We start from the raw sequence: 22,717 nt of genomic DNA on the forward strand, positions 1-22,717 counted from the left end.
ATCACAGTTTTACTTTCTTGAATGAAAATTGAAAAAGAAATCTATCTCCAATATACTTAATTAAAAAATGTGTACCATTTTAAAAAGAAACCTCACTGTAGGCAGTGAAATTCCCCCCTGTTCTACTTGCTCTGACTGCTGAGGATAGGAAATGTCAGACAGTCCCTAGCTGCTCTGCAAGGAAACACTCATACTTACAAACAGCAGGAGGAGCCCTCCCTCGCCTTACTTCCCAGAACTCAAGCAGCTTTGTTTGTTTCCGCAGAACCAGTGCACTCTGCATATTCTGATTATTAATCAGTCTTGCTTTATCAGCTTCTGGTAGATAGTATGATGTATAGTTGCAAGATGATGACCCCTTGTGGCCAACTTTTAAAGCATAAATCATTTGTTTTTATTGTGCTTCTGGTTCATGTTTATGTTTAGTATACAAAATACAGCATTTCTAGCATTATTCTACTTTAGACTTCAGTTCCCCTTTAGTTTTATCTTAATTAGGCTTCACTTTTAAACTTTGCATTGCATAGCATTTGAGCAACATTAGAGACATTCATTTATATAACCACTTCTTGGGTATGGTCCAGATACCCTTGACAATGGTTATACTATAAAGAAAGTAACAAATTAAACATATACTGCATGGCAGATACTGTATATTCCAGTCTCTTAGCGTCCTGAACCCACAACCCTAATATGCACTTGCAGGGGTAAGGGATAATGGGATAAACTGCCCTACCAACAGGTAGATAAAAACTGGTACTAGAAAGATATCAGTGTCTTGAATTTAACTCCAGCAGGAGTACACAAACCAGTTTCAACCCTATCGGGTCTATAGAAGAAAAGACCAATCACTTCAAACAGGCCGGACTGGCAATCTGTGGGTTCTGGCAAATGCCAGAGGGGCTGCTATAAGGTCCCATAGAAAGTCAGTATTTAGTGGGCTGGTGGGGGCTGTGTTGGGCCTCTGTGTACCTGAAATACCAGGGCCTATTTTAATTCTCAGTCCAGATCTGACTTCAAAGGACAGATTGGGTAGGCAACTCAAGCAACAACATCACTCCCAATGGAGTATCACAGAAGAAGGCACATTTTGTCTGTTTGAATCATGGATCAGTTGTTTCAAACACTGGATTTTTCTTGTAGATCCTACCTCAGGCAATTTTAATGGTGCTGTCATTTTCTGCTAGCATTCAGATTAAGGTGTATTTCAATTGAAAAGCTGTTTGCTTTATTGTGCTTTTTCCCTATTGAAACTCTCCAAAGACTTCTCTGCTTAGTGCCCACAAAGAGTTAAAGAGACCTTGAAACACATACATCACTGCCTTCAATCTCTATGTATAGTTAGAGTGTGTAACATGAGCTTGCTCTTCTTTCTGCTCCTTTGCCTCTGTGACCCTGGTTACATATACTGCAAAGTAGGACAGATATTTTGATTATTAAGCATTTGGCATTCTGCCATAAGACTGTTTACATTCTGTTACCAGTATTTGCTGCCGCTTCAGTTAAGAGCTCATATCTGCATTATAGAACTTGCTGTTATGAACTATATTTGTCACTATATTTCATGCCAGTTTATCTGTTCTTTTAGGCATGGTACACAAAAGGTATTTTTATTGTCTCCTAACTGTTTCCAGCTCCTGTGCTCAAATGATGGTACTAATTGTAACCATTTTTGGAACCCAAGCAAACTTTTCCCCTATCTTGATTGATTTCAAGGGCTCTTAACTTCCACTTACAAGAGGAAAAAGGTCTGGAGAATATTATGAGCATAATGAACATAATGATGAGATTTGTTTAATTAAAGTACTGTAGTAGACTTTATTGTGGAATAGGAGATGCAGCATTTCCTGTCTTTCTCAAAATCAGTAGGATACATATATCTGAAAATACTGAAAAATATAGAGCTATACGTGGAACCTTTCTCTCCAACTTATGAAATCTTACTATATAAAAATCTTTAAACTGGCACACCCTTTTAAAATCTTAATCTTTTATTTTCATCACATTGTATCAAAGTCCAATATTTCGGAGGACCTTTCTTATGCTAGATCCTGGGTATTACTTGCCCAGAAGTATGGACTTAATATTAGAGCTAGGGTTTAGAGAGAGACCTTCGGATCTCCACTTAGGTGAAATACTGAAAGCTAGGAGTACCTCTGCCTACACTGTGTATTCTCTCTTTTACAATGTGGGGACATATACTGATCATTGGTGCTGTGAGTGCATGCCTATCCACTAATGTTCTGTGCTCCTGATTATCTCTAATCAAACTCCTATGTTGTTCTTTAATAAATAAGTTCTATGGTTAAGTTGCAAGGACCCCCGGTGCCCAATTATTGTGCATTTCATACATTTACAGTTGCACAACACCTTGCCTCCATTCGGTTGTGTTGCGAGGGCTCACCCCCTGAGAATAATAGTTCTTATCTGGAACACACATTGGGGTAAAGCTACTAGTCAGAGTTATGGTGCCACTCAATTTACTATAGCCTACGGCCTGAAACCATATGGTGGGGAAATCCCCTGCCTGTCCAGCTACAGGTTGAACTTAGAGTGAAGGGAAGGGCAGGAGCCCTTGTTCCTGTGCAGTGTATTCTGGCAGATACAAGAGGGTGTCCCAAGGTGTTGTTGCTGCACAACTTGTTTGATATAGGCAGAGCCACTTGCTCACAGCCATTGCTGCTTTCAATTTCACTGAGGACAAAGTGAATAGAAACTGTTGCAAATGTAGGGGCTAAAAGGAGTTTGATTGCCCTGCCGTGCAAGGGGTAGGGTACGCCAAAGCTTGGTAAGCTCAACCATGTGGGTTTAGAGCTTGGATGGACCTTTTATGTGCTCGCACTATGGAGAGTGCTGGGAGCAGAGGAGGAGGACTTTGTGTGCTTGCATTATGGAGAGTTCTGGGAGCTCTGCAAGTAAAGGGGGTTTGTTGTGCTGATTGGGAGTGTTGGGAGCAGTACCCTGAAGATGTAAAGCAAGCTGTGTGTGATTTGCTGAAGGATTTCATTGTTGTGGATGCCTGTTCCAGCTCTGGATGAGCCTACCCATCTGAGTAAATCCCCGGGTGAGTTGTGCCCCAGGGAGGGTAAAGAAAGAAAGAAAGGATCCAGCATGTGTTCCTGTATAGATACAGGCTATGTTCGCATGCCTGCCATGTGGGAGCAAATACCTTTGTCCAGAGGGAGAGATATTTGGCAGGTAGCGCTACCTGGGAAACTTAAGAGCTCTTTGGGGAAAAGGGACATGTGACTCTTTGTCCACCAAGAGTGGAATGTGTGACTTTGCCTGGCAAGGCATGATAGGACTGCAAATATTCCCGGGGTAATGGGTCATTGTTATATGAATGCATAATTACCTTCAATTGAATATAAAGTTATGTGTTTTACTACAAACAGTGTGTTTTTCCAAATGGAGCCACCCGCAGGTGTATTCCTGGATCCCATTAGGTAGAGGCACTGCCATGAGAGGTAATTCTCAGTACCCTTTCACTTAGCAAAGGAGACTCAGGACCTGGTAAGATATATGTTATGTATAACCTTTGGCACAGGGGGGTGGCCAAAAAGGGGTTATACTTACATAAATATGCAAATGAGCTTCACCAATAGAGTGATATCTGTATTCAGCAGCACTCTATTCAAGAGGGGTGGGGGTGAGGAATGTAGGCCTGAGAGACTGAATGAGCCTTATGGGCTACTTTTGTGCTTCTTAGCACTCTTATGGGAGAATGTTATATAAGTCTGTAACAGAAAAAATATCCACAATGCGAAAATGTATGCCTTTGTGTGAACAAATTTTCCTTTGTGCACATTTAATATAGCTTTTGCGAACTCGGAAACTGTTTAGCGACCACTTCCGACAGTGGAAGAAGGTTTACAAATTTTATAGTTTGTTCCAGTGCACAGTGAATGTAATAAAACTTCTTAATCAAAATGTTTTTAAGTTTGCTCGAGAAGATTATGACACCTTCAAACACTTCTTAAAAGTGGCCAATGCACAATTAAAATTCTCAATGTGCAATTAAAATTGGCAATGCAATTTAAGGAAGAATATTACATAATTACAATTTTTGCAAATTGCTCTTTGCGACTTTTATTACATTCCCCCATTAAACTTCTGTCTGGGGGAATTATAAATTACACCTATGATATTATCTGCTAGCTGCTGCATAAATATTTACCTATTTGCCCTATTCAGCTACAATGGCTGCACCCATTTAATTTATAAAAATTGTAGTAATGTTTCAGATGCGAACACAGACTTTTATTAGTGCATGGTAACAGTATATTTAAATGAGTATAAAATCCTTTTATTTTTGGTGTTACTTTAATGGTCACATCTCTGCTAAATTCTCTACAAGTGTTACTGTTAAAGGGGCCATTGTCTCACACTGACTTGTCACAACCTTCTATATTACTATCCCACATAGCCTTACTGTGTTGTGATATTGTCCTAAGAAAAAAACGTAGGAATACACAGTTAAAAGTGCTATAAATGCAAATTATAATTGTAGAGACATCTACAACTATACCATCATAGGTGCTTGCATCTAAGAAGCACAATTCTGTAGAAAATATAAGGGTATAATAGTGACCCTTTAACATCACCCTAAATGCGGGATCCTGGGGCTTGCGATTTTACCCAATGTAATGCCTTATGAATGTCTTAAAATAGTATCAATTTGTGTTTACTGAGAACAAAAAACTGCAAAGTGATAGACAAACTAATATGCAGGACAACAATATAACGATGGAAAGGAAAGGTTATACAGCATGTGCTAGATATATAGAAAACCCCAAAAAAACCCACAGAATATGCTTATCACAGGAAAATACATTAATGTATATCTTAATTAGCTGGGGTTTAAAAGCATCTTTGTTTTTCTCGCTAGAGCTTCTCAGTAAAGGACCAGTAAACATAACTTAACATCTCAGTTTCAAATTAGTGCACAGTTTTTCTGTGGATACATGGTTTTAAATGCATTATAGCTTTAGTAGACCATTTGGCAGTGTAGGACTCACATACAATGAGAGGCATTGAAGTGGCAAGAGAGCAGCTAAATTAATGTGCTGCACACATTTGCCACCCTCTTTGTATTTCTAACCCTGCATGCACTTAGATGAACAGATGAAAATGGGAATATTCTACTGAAAACAACAGCCAAATTCAAAACTACTACTTTGGGCTTGTGGGCAAACTTCATATACTGCAGAAGTATTCCCAGCATAAGCCAATTGTTCAACCGATGTAGGAATTTATGGTGTTCTGCAACATCAGTTTATCTCTGCTATAGAGAAATGTGTTTTTATTTTTAGACTTTTGAATATGCAGCTGTTTTTTGAGGCTAAATGCAAATGAACAGCCTATGTCTTCACTGTCAAAAAGCCTTTAATTATATACTTTCCCTTGGATACTATATGAAACATATGGTTTTTCGGTATGAAAGGACTTTGATTTATTATTTTCTCTTTGTATTTGTCTTCTGTGAATGTGTTACTGGATTGGCTTGCATTTATAGCATTGCTAGGCTGCCACTCTGGCCCCAGCCAAATTGACACACGTTTCTTTTTACCTTTATTATCACTTCAGTTGTAATGTGATATCTGTACCACAAGAAACCAGAATGCTGTGTGACCTACCAGCCAAGGAGGCGTTGTTTTGAAATCATTAACAAGGTAATATACAGTATATGCACTCTGTAACACGGTTATTTTCATTTTCTACACTGTAAAGTTTAATTTCTGGAAAAGAATGTGGGTTTATTGGCCAAGAGAAAAATAATGTCTATGCATAAGACAGGTGTAAGACAGGTATACTGAAAAAAAAAAAATTCTCACTGAAAGATGTCAATCCTGTTCTTAATGCCATTGCTGTTTACAAGTGGGTAAGATGACATGAGGAAAACACATTCCTGTATTTAAAGGCATTGTACTTAGAAATACTGCGATTGTGCAACTATAAAAACCTAAAAATATGTGTTTAGACTCTGATTTCTTAGGTTTTACTTGATGTCCAGGGCAACACTGTGAGCATTTAAAGTAAATACCTGCTTTTTTGAATGACATGAAAGAGAAGTGTTCTTTGTCCTGACATTTTCTGTAGACATAAATGTTGGCATTTCAGCTGTTATCTGGCACCCATTCATGCACAACGCTTAAACCATATAAGTCGAAATTACAAAGCCTTAAATGTTTTTTCGTTAAATCTTGATGAGAACTTTTAAAGTGCCAGTGTTATTAAACACTTAAAATTCCTCCCTAACTATCACTATGAATGTGATTTGGTAGCTGGACAAGTATTTCATGGAAGGTACTATATGTTCCTCTATTCATCTACAATCCCTCCTGTATAGCAGTGCTTTTAAACATGTGACCACTAAATGCTACCAGCTTTATTTGTTGATATAGGTTATTAGTATATATAATAGGTTATTATTACCTGTAGCAAACCTTGAAACATTGATTTTATAATCTCATGTTCACTTGCGTGTTTTATCTGTTCCCATATATTGTATAATAACATAAGAACATTGAGATAGATTAGCAGGAATGCAAAGCTATCCTAAGACCCAGGGAACAAGATCAGACCATCTCACCCTCTTACCCAAGACACCTTGTTGAATTCTGCACATTGACAAACAATTTAAAAGGGTAAGAAGCAGTCGGAAACTCTCACAAAAACGAATACAAATTTACATGTCGTGATGTTTAGAAGACTTGGGATTATGTGAATAATATTTGTGACAAATGCTCTGGGTCTTTTAGCTTAATAACACACTTGCGGGTATGGACAGAATGTCTGTTTTGTATGTTCACTGATTTTAAATACCCTTTTCTGACTGAACTTCAGCCCTCTTCCGTTTGGGTGGCACCCACAAAATAAATGTTGTTTTGATCAATACTGATTTTACTTATTTGGATGTTGCCTTGGCTGATTGAAAAAAAAATGTATGGTTAGCTTTCGATATATTTTGTTACTTATTTGTTGTTGTTTTCATAAATAAGCAGTATTTAAATACCCAATTCTAATTGGTGGTTGGTAAATACTTTTGCATTAGAATCTTTGAATAGTTACAATAGCAGACAAATCCATCGGGGATTCATTCATATGGGTAGGCTCATCAAGAGCTGGAACAGGCATCCACAGCAATGAAATCCTAAAGCACACACAGCTTGCTTTACATCTTCAGGGTACTGCTCCCAACACTCCCAATCAGCAGTGTGAGCACAACTAACCCCCTTTACTTGCACAGCTCCCAGAACTCTCCATAATGCGAGCACACAAAGTCCTCCTCCTCTGCTCCCAGCACTCTCCATAGTGCAAGCACATAAAAAGTCCATCCAAGCTCTAAACCCACATGGTTGAGCTTACCAAGCTTTGGCGTACCCTGCCCGATGCACGGCAGGGCAATCAAAACTCCTTTTAGCCCCTACATTTGCATCAGTTTCTATTCACTTTGTTCTCAGTGAAATTGAAAGCAGCAATGGCTGTGAGCACAGGGCTCTGCCTATATCAAACAAGTTGTGAAGCAACAACACCTTGTGACACCCTCTTGTATCTGCCAGAACACACTGCACAGGGACATCTGTTCTAATTGGTGGTTGGTAAATATATTTGGATTAGAATCTTTGAATAATTACAATAGCAGACTAATCAATAGATAGACACTTGGGAGGAACCTGAAGCAGGAGGTGTGCGACCAACAGCTATGATGCTTGCATATGAAAGAAGGCAGTTGTTGTGACCCAATAATTAGTGAGAATGCCTACAAAAAAGAGAGAGAGTGCGCTCACTGTGAGCATTTGAGCCGAGTGAGGTCCACATATATCAGAAACAATGGACAAATTCGGCCAAGGCAGTAACTCTTACCAACTAAAAACCTAATGGAGGTACATTACTGTACTTGAACAAATTGCCTCAGTGTTAACAATAATCTCCAGTGTCTTAAGTCAAGGAAGAATTGAAAATGATTATCCTACAAGCACATATGCCCATTCTACACAACAACTAAATAGAGAACACATTGGCTACAAATAATAGTTGCCAAATTAATATATCCCAGCCTCATCTGATTATTTTTCCCAGTCAGACATCAGGTAGATGGTCATGTATATATGCTGATGTAATCATTTAAATTAACTACCAGCATTCATATTGCCAGTCTGCTAGCTAGGCTAGATTTATTGATACCAATGGCTTCCAATCTTGATGCAAGATGTGCAAGCATGTGCTATAGGTCTGCACAAAGGCTTCAGGGTTCAATCCAGGACCACCCAATTTATAGGACAGAGACCATGTGTTCTTCTCTTCTAACAACCTGCTTAGTAATTAATAGCTCAATCACGTCTTCAACTGATTTAGCAATAGTTGACATGGTGACTTATTTACTGACATGCTGCTTGGGCTTGAACCAGTGACCTGATGTTTTCAGTGCTGTCTACAGTTCTATATGAGCAGACAGACAAGGTCCTGCTTAACTGTTAGTGGTTTCCTTGTTCCTATTTCCAAGTAGGCAAAACTTAATCCAACTGCTATTAATCTGACCACAGGTTGTAAGGATCAGACACTGAACTTAAATAATCAGATAGGAGCCTGTATGGTGGTGAACCAAGGGTATAACCAAAAATAGCGGTACAGAGTCTTAGAGACACAGTGAAGGAAAATAATGTTTAAATGAGGTAAAAAGGAAACAGGTGGTTGATGAAAATATTAAATAATATACCAGTCGGTGAAATAAGGAATTGGAAGACAAAAATAGTGCCCAGTAAAACAGGCCGTGGTCGGGTCAGGCCAGCAGGCAAACAGTGTCCAGTAATCAGGCAAAGGTCATAGAGCAGAACAATAGAGCAGACAGAACACAATGAATACCAAAACAGGTCTGATCAGAAGCAGCCATGAGAGCCTCCAGTGGCTCAACTGGAAAGTGCATAGTCTCTGGAACAAACACCCCAGAGTTTGAAACCTAGCTGACCCAGGTGCTCTGTGTAAGCCATTAGTCTGACTATAAAAACTCCTTACCCAGAGTATACATTTTACCCTTGCCTGCTCATGTGCATTAACTCATCCCTATGCAATCTACTATGTCCATATGACAGGGCTTGTTGTAGAAACTATAATATACAGGCGCTTGCGAGGGGACATGATTACACTATACAAGTACATTAGAGGACATTATAGACAAATAGCAGGGGACCTTTATACCCATAAAGTGGATCACCGTACCAGAAGCCACCCCTTCAGACTAGAAGAAAAGAACTTTCATTTGAAGCAACGTAGGGGGTTCTTCACAGTCAGGACAGTGAGGTTGTGGAATGCACTGCCGGGTGATGTTGTGATGGCTGATTCAGTTAATGCCTTTAAGAATGGCTTGGATGATTTCTTGGACAGACATAATATCAAAGGCTATTGTGATACTAAGCTCTATAGTTAGTATAGGTATGGGTATATAGAATTTAATTAAAAGTAGGGAGGGGTGTGTGTATGGATGCTGGGTTTTGGAGGGGTTGAACTTGATGGACTTTGTCTTTTTTCAACCCAATTTATCTATGTAACTATGTAACTATGATTATCTAAATGATGTATCTGTAATTTGCCCAGTAATACCCTAAATTACCAAAACCAACTGCCCAATGTAGCCTTTTACACACCTATACCCCAGGAATATGTTTGTCTGTGTGTAGGCTATTCACTTAATTTAAAGCCAGACAAGCAGAATTTAACAGGATAGCAAGCAAATTCAAGCTATAAATTATTTACAGTAAAATAAAATGCTTTCGGTTGAAAAACTAGGGGTTGGTGTTAAGACTTTGAAATGTCCTGAGGTTATAATTGCTCAATCATTGCTACAAGGCAGGAATCCCATGGCAATAATAACATATTTTAAAATATTTATAGAATTATGACAGAATCATTGCTGTTATTTTTAGTGCCCCTTAAATGTTAGAACTAGAAGTGTTTCCATATGTAATATGTAAATTGTATGCTCTTATAAATAAAAGGGTGTAATATTTTTTGTAAATACTGTACTTATTTATTAAATCAATCTATTTAAAGGGACAGTGAATTTTAAAATAAAATGTGCTGTGAATTGGCGGAACAGAAATGAGAATGTAAAGAAAAGATGCCCCAAATAAACTTTTTTTAATGCATGATCACCTTGTTATTGAGAATGAAAAGGGGATGACCCAAAATGATCACTTAATTGCTTATTTACTATATCTTGATTAATAAATGTATCATAAATCACAAATTTGTTTCTATAATCCTTATGTCTCAATTGTACCCTAACAATATAGTTTGTAAGTAGTTTGTAAGTAGTGATGGACCAAAAATTTGCGAAATGGCGAAAATTCGTCAAAATGCATTGAAGTCTATGGCCAACAACATTTTTTTGGAACAACAAATTTTTTCACCCATTGCTCTTGCAAGAAGGGCCCTCTAATCCTCTCCTCTAATCATACTCTGTAAACCCTTGTTTGTTATATTTTTGTACAATCCCTGTTTGTTATAAATGAAAGAACTGCATAATTTGTTTGCACTATATACTGTTAATAAACAATGATGATGATAATGTTTAATATAATCAAGCAAGGACCTCAATTTTGGGATGGCAGTGGATGTGATTTACTTAGACTTTGCTAAAGCATTTGATAAATCAATTATAAATAGGCTGTAGCTCACCTTTAGTATATGTAGGTGGATTCTCCTGCAAGGGTGTCCTGTGTCCACACCCAAATTGGTAAGTCAGTATTATAGTAGAAAGCAAGACAAATCCAAGGCAGTAACTATGACTGCAAAGTGCTTTTATTGGGGAAAAGTGCTCCACAACATGCTTCGGGCGTTGGCCCTTTATCAAGTGATAAAGGGCCAAGGCCCGAAACATGTTGCTAAAGCATTTGATACAGTGCCACACAAAAGGTTACTTGTTACATTAAGGAATGTTGGCCTGGAACATAGTATTTTTACCTGGATAGAGAACTGGCTAAAAGATAGACTACAAAGAGTGGTGGTAAATGGAACATTTTCTAATTGGACCAGTGTTGTTAGTGGAGGTGGGCATTGAAAGTACTGTTTACATTTTTCAGATGATACTAATTGTGCAGGATGCTGGGAAACTGCTGCCACTTTGCAGAGTGATCTGTCTAAGTTGAGAAACTGGGCAGCAAACTGGAAAATGAGGTTCAATGTTGATAAATGCAAGGTTATGCACTTTAGCAAAAATAATATAAATGCAAGTTATACACTAAATGGCAGTGTGATGGGAGTTTCCTTAAATGAGAAGGATCTAGGGGTTTTTGTAGATAACAAGTTGTCTAATACTGGGCAGTGTCATTCTGTGGCCACTAAAGCAAATAAAGTTCTGTCTTGTATAAAAAAGGCATTAACTCAAGGGATGAAGACATAATTATAAGTGATGGCCAAATACATTTGCTTATCACAAATTCGCTGCGAATTTCAGCATTTCGCCGAGAAAATGTATTTGAATAAATTTGTGAATCTCCTGCGAAATTTCGCTAGTGTCAAAAGATTTTGGATGCATGTCCGAAAAGTCACTTGCGTCAAAATCACTGTGTGTCAACACTATTCAGACGCCCATTGACTTTAACACCAGTGGCAAAATTGACAGGTGTCCAAAATTTGATGCAGTGTCCAAACTAGACTTGTTAGAGGGATGGAAGACTACAATTATGAGGGTAGACTGTCAAGGTTGGGGTTGTTTTCTCTGGAAAAAAGGCACTTGCGAGGGGACATGATAACACTTTACAAGTACATTAGAGGACATTATAGACAAATAGCAGGTGACCTTTTTACCCATAAAGTGGATCACCGTACCAGAGGCCACCCCTTCAGACTAGAAGAAAAGAACTTTCATTTGAAGCAGCATAGGTGGTTCTTCACAGTCAGGACAGTGAGGTTGTGGAATGCACTGCCAGGTGATGTTGTGATGGCTGATTCAGTTAATGCCTTTAAGAATGGCTTGGATGATTTTTTGGACAGACATAATATCAAAGGCTATTGTGATACTAAACTCTATAGTTAGTATAGGTATGGGTATATAGAATTTATTTGAAAGTATGGAGGGGTGTGTGTATGGATGCTGGGTTTTCATTTGGAGGGGATGGACTTGATGGACTTTGTCTTTTTTCAACCTGATGTAACTATATATGTGATAATTAGAGTAAAACAGACATCATATAGTAGAAATGGCCCAGTAGGTATGGAGCAGTCACACATTATATTGTCACATTGCAAACATAAAAATATATTTATGCACACATAAAAATATATATATTTATATTTTTAAAGATCATGATATTATATCATATAATGTTCTCTTTTACTTACATTATACAGCTGTTTAAATACTTAACAGGGCCTTTGGGTAAAACTTTAATATAAGAAAATACTAACTTTTATTAAATGTGACTTATTTAGTTTGTACATATATATTATTTTAATACAGCTGTGCTTTTCAAGGTGTAAGACTAATAATATTTATAATGATTAATTTATTTTAATTTCATATGTGAATAACATTTGGTTACAATGATTAAGGAAGCTGTTAAACACCAAAATACATCTAACTAGCAGCTCAGATTTTTCAATAATTTTTCCAAATGTATTACATTTTGATTTATACACTGAAAATAAATGAAATGAGTTTGCATCGCAATTATTTTTTTCATGAGGACTTGCCATTTGACTGGAAATTCCTGAAAAGTAAAAAACTGTCAACAAAGTTGCAGTTCAGCTAATTAGAGTTTGTATGCGTGAATTAGCACAGTGAAAAAAAACATTTTAAATGCAAATGGATACTTTTGTATTACTTACAAAAATAAAATGGTATTTTACAGCTAAAAAATAGTTTTAGCTGTATCAATAGGTGTATAGATTTAGGTATATACCTGTAGTTATATTTGCAGTTTTAAAGCAGAATATTATTGAATTAGATAAAGTCCAAAGAAGGGCAACTACGCTTTTAAAGGGTAAAGTCTAAGTTATGATGAAAGTCTGGCCAAGTTGGGTGTTTTTTATGCTTGAAAAGAGGCCATTAAAGAACCAGTAACATCAAAAAAAAAATTAAAAAAATCGTTATCATACATCGAAAAAAAACCACCAACACAAATTAAACTTTAAAATCGCAAAGCCTTTATTAAGAAATAACTTACTGAAACTCCTCTTCTGCTCCTCTTCAGAAAACGGCGACAGGGTGACCATCCCGTGCTTGATTACTCCTCCCTTGCTATCTCCCATACTCTACTGACAGCATGTGAAGGAGCCGTGTTCCTTGGTTAGAAGCAGGCAACCAACCAGATGTTTAGGATACAAGAGCCATCGGGTAAAGCTGTGTGCCGCTACTGTTCCTGAGTGCAGGGCCATTGGAAGTGTTGGGTGGCAAGGACTGTACCGGTGCTGTTAGTGCTTCTCTGTGGCAGCGAGTCTTTTTCCGGTAAATGTTTTGCCTTTTATTACATATGGGGGTTAGAGTTCGACCATTGTATGCTAAAATCAAGATTGAAAATTAATGGAATAAAACAATATTTATAACAACAATAATAATGAAATGGACACATGTTCAAGCTCCCAAAACACACTGGAGTAACTATAATTCAGGAGACCCCATGGTCACGGGGGGGGGGGAGCAGGGGGGCCTGGACCACAAGGTCTGCTGTATAAAAAGCTTCCCTTCCCAGATCCTCTCATGCCTCAAAGTTTGGCAATGCTGAGGAAAGAGTAGGCTATAGGGAGGGGGCAAGTTGAGGGGTTGCTATCAAGCAGGCCAGTTTGTTCTGCTCCCACTGAAGATATTTCTGCAGGGGGAGCCCGGTACTGTCAAGTTACATTGAGGGAACATAGACACAACTAAAAAAGGGAGCGCAGGATTAAAATCTTCACCTGGCTTACCCAACATGAACTCAGCTTGGCTTTCTATTAAACATATAAAATGCTGTTTGACTGTCTATTCAGGATGCTGCTCAGGAAATCTGCCTGCTGGCAACACTTTAAGTTCAGCAACCCCATCACAGTAACATGGCTGAATGTATAAATCTGTGTTTGAGCTGAACATAAATTTGATCGAATGTCATTGAAATATCATCTTCAAATACTGTATATCCATCAAAAGTTATCTGTCATTTGTTCCATTCAGTTCTATAGATTCAAAGAGCACTTTTATAAACCAGCAGGGAAAAGGGTTCAGTGATGCTGAATACTAGAAGAACATGCAAAGTTACACATTTCTAAGTTTCTTTTCAGTAGCAATTAACTCTTTTTAAAACGCTGGTTTGATTTTAACATTATTTTAAGATTAGAACATTCCAACAAGTAATATACTGATCTATTGCTAGTAAATAATAATGTGTGGTTTAAAAAAAGAAAATTGAGAAGAAATTGTTAAAAATCCTCTATTAAAAATGTGAAAAGAGTGGAACAATGTAAGATAAATATAAACATTTATCACAGTATAACATAGCAATAATGATAATGGTATGGTAAAGGGTTTCTTTTATATTTTGGAATGCAACTGGACAAATTCAATTATTGCCTCCAAAGTTTAAATATTATTTCCTTTTTCTCTGTAATAATGAAACTGTACCTTTCACGTGATCCCAACGAAAATATAATTTATTCTTATTGGAGGCACAACCAGCCTATTGGGTTTATTTAATACTTAAATTATTTTTAAGTAAACTTTAGATATGAAGATCTAAATTAGGAATAGCTCTGTTATCCAGAAAACGACAGGTCTCAACCAATCTGTATAACAGGTCTCTTACCTTTACAACCAGAATGCCTATTTCTCAAGTTTCTGTCTTTGTTTAATTTGGCTGGGAATATGTGGTCAATATTCTGATTCATGAGCCAAAGCCTTTTGTCACCATATATTTATACTGAAAAAAACACCCAAAAAGGGGGTTATTTATCAAAATCCAATGTTCTCACTATTTTCTGAAAACCACTGCAACCAAATCCGCACAGACTTTCCCCCTTATTTATCAATACATTTTCACGAAAATTTCTTCTTTGGGATAAAATTGTGAAAAAATCTGCATTGTGCAATTTTTCATATTTGTCATCATACAGTAAAATTTTTTCGGATTATCGTGTGAAAACCACTAAATCGTATTATTGAAACCAAACGCAGATCAGGATATCTTCCAATTGCAAACGCAACATCTGTCATTGACTTCTAAATGAACTCGTCTGAGATGGAGTCCTTTTTATTCTGACTTTTAACCACCATCATGGTTTAATAAACCTCAAAAAAATGAAAGGTTTTTTCCTAAAAAAACAAGCCCCAAAGTGTTTCATCACAATGTCAAAAATATTCCATACCAAATATGAAAAGTAGAAATGTTGTAATTGTTTCTATAACATATAAAATGCAGTCACTTTATATTGAGAGAAGTCTTGTCAATAATAAACAATCTTCAAATTCATTTCACACCTTATTAAGGTTATGTGTGACTGTTTTATCTTCATTTTACAAACCACTAGAGTTTATTTCTTCCAGTGCACTGTACTCGATATCTGCTCAATTTGCTATTTGTATTTTGTGCAGCAGATGTTTCGAAAGCACTTTGGTGATCTCCAAGGAATATATCACTATCTCTTTGTCAAGCCAATGTCATTTTTAGATGTACATTCTGCGATCAGAATCCTGTATCTTCATGCCTAACTGAAATATCACACTTGAGTTATTGTTACAACATATGTATCCAATCATTTGGATTGAGCATGTGTGATCATTGTCAGTGTTATGTATTTTTTTGCATACATTCGATTTTTATACAGATTTTCATGAAGGGACATTCACAGCTAAAAGCATACTGTAATATGTACAGATTGCATCTTTTTATAAAAGTGCTAAATGAGAACATGTCCCAGATATGGCCATTTGAATAAAAGATTATATGTAAAACACACATTGCTAATAAGCGCACTGTAGCAGCTGATCGCATGTGAAAGAATGGACATCTACCTATTTAAAAAGTATTATTCTCTTTTTGATGTAGCAACACAGAGCATTGCATTGTACCATACCATTGTCTGTCTCTTTATTCTGTTTATTTAGCTGTTCCTTACCTGTCTTGTTAACCTGTCTGTGCCATTAACAAAGTATATATTTTGTTTTCAAGCACCTGCCCTGCCCAAATGCAAGTTCTTGCTTTCTCCTTGATCCATATTCCGAATTTTAGGCAAAGGAATTCTGCTATTTACCCCACTTTTTATTCCAGACATTCTTCTCAGCCATAGGGCAGATGGTAAAGAGAAACCTACCGGTGCTCCCTAACTTACGCATCTGAATTGTGTGCTAGTTACAAGGCATGCAAGTGGTAGGATAGTGGACACCTACATGCCTTTCCCCGACCTTCATGAATACAGCACTTCTGAATGCAGACAGCACTTTCTTTGTCGGCCAATGTAGATCTCTGTTCTCCAGCAGAAATTTTTCTTTGGGCAGGCCAGGGTGCACCATGCAATTTATTGAATCCATTTTTGGCCATACACATCCTGCCCTACATGTAGTAAATTACCCCTTATATGTTTAATATTTTCATGTTAAACTGCCAAGTTATTCTGAATGGTACAGGCGATTCTAAACTTTAAAGTAGACATATAAGATATGTTTAAAAAACCCTACTTTTGTAGGCATTCATGAATAATACATATTGCTGGTTCTACTTGGGACTACATATTGATATTATTTTCAAAAATGCACCCTTTATTGGAGCTCTCTTCAGATCTGCTATAATTCATGTCAAATGAGGGGGTGGGTGTGTACTAATGGTTCCTATCATAAGCACGGTAGGAGGGAATAGCCAATCACAGCAGTCACTGTAGTCACACAAGCAAAGACAGGCTTCAGTCCCCTATCAGGTCAGCCAAGCTGCTGATTGGTTCTTATCTTACAGTCAATACATTGGGAGTACTTACATGTAGATGGTCTTATAATTACCCTCGTGTTGGCTGCCCGTTGACTGGACTCCGTTCCAGCCAGAGTCTGCTAAGTCCCAATAGAAAGTGAATTGATGGGAGCTTTTTACAACCACGGGTGAAAATCAATGAAAAAAACTTTATTACCAAGTAATCATTAAAAACATATCTTATCTTACAGTGCAGTGTGCTGAGTGCCGCTGGCTCCCCTGCACAACCAGAAAATTCAGCTGGCAAGAAGTAGAACAGAGGGGCAGGGAAAGTGTTTTAAGCGCATTACTTCTATAGTTAAATTGTGCATACAATGATAAAAAAGTAAATCAATGTTTAGTAGAAAACAATTTTAAATGGGCTAAGTTATTATTATAATGAAATTATTCATGTGTAGCTAGTTATTGCAGGCCTACAATTAGATATTGGTGGTGTTAGGTTCCTTTGTGTAAAAATATGACAAACTGAAGAAGCCACTTGAAAATATTATCTAAGTTACATAGGTCATCTTTTCTGCTTTTTACGAACGCACCATTATTTTATCACAATGAATGCTTTACAAATGGAGCCTTAAAAATATGCAAATAGCAGTAATAACATCTACTGTGGGTCATCATATCTATATAAAAAATGCTAATCACTTTAATAAAGTAGGGTTTTTTAGGGGTAAGCTTGCTTATAAGGTTTATAATGGTAATAGCACATATGTGCTGTCCAATTGTAAGGATAGTTCAAAGAGTTCTTAAAACTAGAAATGTCACCAAAGGGAGATTACACACACTTAGCACAGATTCAGTTATTACTATTATATTTACAAGGAGGGGAACATATTGTACAAGACAAAGACAAAACATAACGCTGTTTAACCAGCTACAATCTTTCAAATGTAACAATAAAGTAGCTAGAAATGTTACATTGAGTAATAAAATACGGAAATATAATTAATTCTATTGGCCCAAGCAGGTCTATAGCAAACTAAATATATTCTAAAGTATATCCATAGCAAATAAGTGATTCATAAACCTAGGGCATAAATTGTTAAATTGTTACTAAACACTCCAAAGACAAATTAAAAGGGAATACATTTGTCCTATAATGCTTCTCCCAGCAGAGCTACTGGCTGGCAAGGTGGGAGATACTACACTGACCATGAGCCACTCCCACCAAATAGTAGATTTTTGCCTGGTGCTGCTGGCAACTGACATGCCCTACAGTATGCATCCTAGCATCTTAGTACAGGTATGGGATCCTTTATCCGGAAACCCAATATCCAAAAAGCTCCGAATTACGGAATGTCTCCCTTAGACTCCATTTTATCCAAATAATCAAAATTTTTAAAAATGATTTCCTTTTTCTCTGTAATAATAAAACAGTAGCTTGTACTTGATCCCAACTAAGATACAATTAATCCTTATTGGAAGCAAAGCCAGTCTATTGGTTTTATTTAATTTTTAAATGAATTTCTAGTAGACTTAAGGCATGAAGACCCAAATTACGGAAAGATCCGTTATCCGGAAAACCCCAGGTCCCGAGCATTCTGGATAACAGGTCCCATACCTGTATATCTTTGCCTAATCTATGAATCATTCTGATAACCTATTGGATTCTTATATTTTCTGCCTGTTTCTCAGAGCCAGTGTCTTCCTTAGTCCTTCTGGTATTTAGTCGCTGCCCTGATATAAAATCTTGTTCTGCTGTTTTAGTGATGATGGACTTCCAAATCAACTTTTGTCCCATGTCTCTTGGTTTAACATGGATATCCAAAGATTCAGCTTGCATTTGCATTAACATTGATTGTTTGACTGTTTAAAGACATACACTTTCCTATAAAAATCCATAGGAACATGTCAGTACTACTAAAGAGTTGTAGCACAATAAGAATAGGCAAAAGTCTTCCAAAGCCACTTCCAACCCAGCAGTACCTGCTCCTCAAAAAAGGAGACAGAGAGTTGAGGGATCTGCACTGTTTTCCTGTGTCACACAGAGCTGGAAGTGGCGCAATATTTTCATAGGCTAACTACAAATGAAATCAGTACTCCAGTCCAGGCCCGGACTGGCAATCTGTGGGTTCTGGCAAATGCCAGAGGGACTGCTATAAGGTGCCATAGAAAGTCACTATTTAGTGGGCTGGTGGGGACTGTTTGGACCTCTATGTGGGCTGATTGGGCCTCTGTGTACCTGAAATGCCAGGGCCTATTTTAATTCTCAGTCCGGACCTGCTCCAGTCTATGAAAGGATTGCACTGCCTCCAGCTCAGTGTGATGGACACAACTGAAAAGGATCCTTTTGCTCTGTTAGGGTGTCACTCAGGTAATCAGGAGTAAAATGAATCCATAACATTTGTTTAATATGTAAATAGTAAAACAATGAAGCAGGATGGGGTGGGACCTTGATTTCAAAGGGGGGTCAGTTGGTTGATCAGAACATAGAAAAAGCAGAGATTCTGAACTGTTATTTTTTATCAGTCTATACAAATGTGGAACCAATTAATATAGATTTCCTTCGTAACAGTCCCAATTCTAGTAAAACAATAAAAGATGCGTGGTTCACGCAAGAGAAAATTCAAAAGAGACTAGAACATGTAAAGATAAACAAAGGTCCAAAACCAGATGGTATTCATCCTAGGGTACTAAATAAGCTTAGCTCTGTGATTGCCAAACCTCTCATGGTGCAGAGAGACTGGCGAACTGCTAATGTGATGCCCCTATTCAAACAGGGATCCTGTTCTCATACTCAGAACTATAGACCTATTCGTTTGACGTCAGTGGTAGGAAAGCTATTTGAAGGGATATTAAGGGATAAGATACTTGGCTTCATTGCAAATCATAATACTATGAGTTTGTGCCAGCATGGTTTTATGTGTAACAGATCTTTCCAGGCTAATTTCATTTCTTTTTATGAGAAGGTGATCAGGGACCTTGACTCTGTGATGACAGTGGATGTAATCTACTTGGACTTTGCTAAAGCTTTTGATACAATACCACAGAGAAGATTAATGTATCGTATTGTATCCCAAAACCCATAACAAGTCCGAAGGTCCCGGTCTTGTCTCACGCTTCTGCCTTTAACAACTACCTTTTGCTTCAGGAGGAGCCCTCCGCTACTCAGATGCTGCCAGGTCTTAAAGTGAGAGGACTAAGGGGGGAGTTCTGGGCAGAGAACTGTAATGCATACAGAAAGGACAGGGAGCAGAGTCATTACCAGTGCAGGTCAGTACCAGTGCAGTACAGGATCAGGGACCAGGAGCATAATCAGGATAAACAAGCTGGGGTCTAAACCATATAGACATTAGGATCCAGAAAATTAGTCAGTAATCAGGCAAGGTTGGTTCAGGCTGCGAATCAGCATAGATCAAGGACAGGCAAAGGTCTTGAATGGTAAATCAGATCACAAGCACACCCAGGAACTATCTGAGAACAGGCCTATGTTAAATATTGAGTAAGTACAGAGCAGGCAGTTTTATAGGCAGCCTAATGGCTTACACCGATCGCCTGTGGCCAGATTGGCAACAAGCCTTGTCTACTTGCAATTACAAGTATAGCAATGGGAGTGAACCAGGGCCTTAGCTGTCCAACCACAAAGAGCAGCGGCAATGCAGACCACACAGAAACACCAGGTCCCCACTTCATCTGCAAGCAGGATATTACAGTTAATGGTTAAATTAAGGAATATTGACCTGGAACATAGTTTTGTACCTGGATATATTACTGGCTAAAAGATAAATTACAAAGAGTGGTGGTGAATGGAACATTTACTAGTTGGACGAGTGATGTAAGTGGAGTACCGCAGGGGGCTGTAATTGGTCCCTTGCTTTTCAATTGTTTATTAACGACCTGGAGGTTGAAGGTACCATTTCTAATTTTACTGATGTTACTAAATTGTGCAGAAATATAAGTTTCATGCAAGATGCTGCTACTTTGTAATTTGACTAAATTGGAAAACTGGGCAGCAAACTGAAAAATGAGGTTCAATGTTGATAAATGCAAGGTTATGCACTGGCAGAAATAATATAAATGCAAGTTATACACTAAATGGCAGTGTGTTGGGGGTTTCCTTAACTGAGAAGGATCTAGGGTTTTTTTGTAGATAACAAGTAGTCTATTTCCTGTCTTGCATAAAAGGCCATTAACTCAAGGAATGAAAACAATTTGCCTCTGTATAGGTCCCTGGTAATCTGGAGTATGCAGTGAAGTTTTGGACTCCAGTCCTTAAGAAGGATATAAATGAGCTGGAGTGACTTCAGGAGATCTGTCATAATCAAAACCCTCCTCCTTTCTGAGACATTCCCCTTCAGCATGCTTTAGATACTTCTCAATGTCCAGTCAAATACATACCTCCCAACATTTTGGAAATAGAAAGAGGGACAAAAACGGTGGCAAAATTGTTTGACCACGTCCATTTTGTGGCCACACCCCCTAATTACCATGTTCATTTTACAAAACTTAGCAGGTTTTGAAAGTTTGAACACATTTCTGTATTTTTTATGTATTACAGTTTTGCTAATGAAAGTGAATTCCCTTTAAGCTGCAAGTCACAGTTTCCCCAATAGACCTGTTATATTAAATTGTCACAATTACTTATTTGCTTATGTGAAATTGTTACAAAAGTTTCCAAGTGCATCTTGTAGCTGTTTTGGACTTTCTGCCAAAAGCCAATTAAAGCCAATTACGTTTTAAACATTGTATCTTTTTCTGGCTGTTCAGTGCAGGAGATCAAACAGAAAGTCGGGACATTTCAGTAAACAAGCTGAGACTGTGTGTTGAGCTGTCAAAAGCAGGACTGTGCCGCAAAAGATGCAATTAGATTGCTCATGTGCTTGTGACTGAGCCATTTATGTCACAGATGGCAGAGAAGCTAAGGCACAACACTCAGATTGCAGTAGAGCAATGTAGGCAGACTTCAAGGAATGGAAAGAGGGTTCCTTGATCCTCTACAAATCGAAGGCTTCCATGTTACCAATGTAGGGAACTCGTAAATGGGTCCCCATTTACTTTGCAATCCCCAAAGATTGTGCCCAAAGGGGACCCTTAGTCTAAGGAAGGGAGTAATTCCCCATTTCCTGGGTCACAGTATGACTCAAAGCTATCCCGGGTTCTGCCACTAGATGGCAGCAGGCTCTAATATAAAAGGGAGCCATGCAGCTCTAGTGGATTTTTGCCAGAGGCTTCTGGCAGTTACTCTTCTAAGTAAATTGGAGTCATCTGTGGAGCCATCCTTAATCAGGACTAGTAAGGAGTAGCTAGATCTTGTAATAGTCTCTCTAGGAGAGCCAGCTAGGTTTAGGATCACCTATATCAAGCAGCTTTGGGTTCCATCGAGGAGTGATAGAAGGGATTAGATCACAAGGGCATTGTGGCCTAGTCAGGGAACTACAAGGCAAGTAATAGGGACTTCAGGGATTCCCCCTGAGTAACCCATAAGTCATGTCCCCAGACGAAACAGGAGAAACTCTTGATGTACAGATATTACCCTCTCAATCACTACTAGAGGGAAGACTCTGCAATTGATCTACATTGTGAGTATGTGTTATTCATACAAAATATACGAGTTATATGTGTCAAAACATGTGTTTTACTAATATATAAAATCTGAAATCCAGTTGCAAGAACCACTGACGCCCATTTTTTTACTAAAACAGTGTGATATACCCTGCCTCCACACCGTTGCAAGTGCTTGCTCCCTGCTAATTAATGAGGCCTCATACAGGGCACATATTGGAGTAAGGTTACAGGTTAGATCAATGGTGCTGCTCATTTTACTATAAGCTTACACCAATTTCTTCCATCTGTAC

Source organism: Xenopus laevis, chromosome 2S, assembly GCF_017654675.1.
Source record: "Xenopus laevis strain J_2021 chromosome 2S, Xenopus_laevis_v10.1, whole genome shotgun sequence".
NCBI classification, from domain to species: Eukaryota; Metazoa; Chordata; class Amphibia; order Anura; family Pipidae; genus Xenopus; species Xenopus laevis.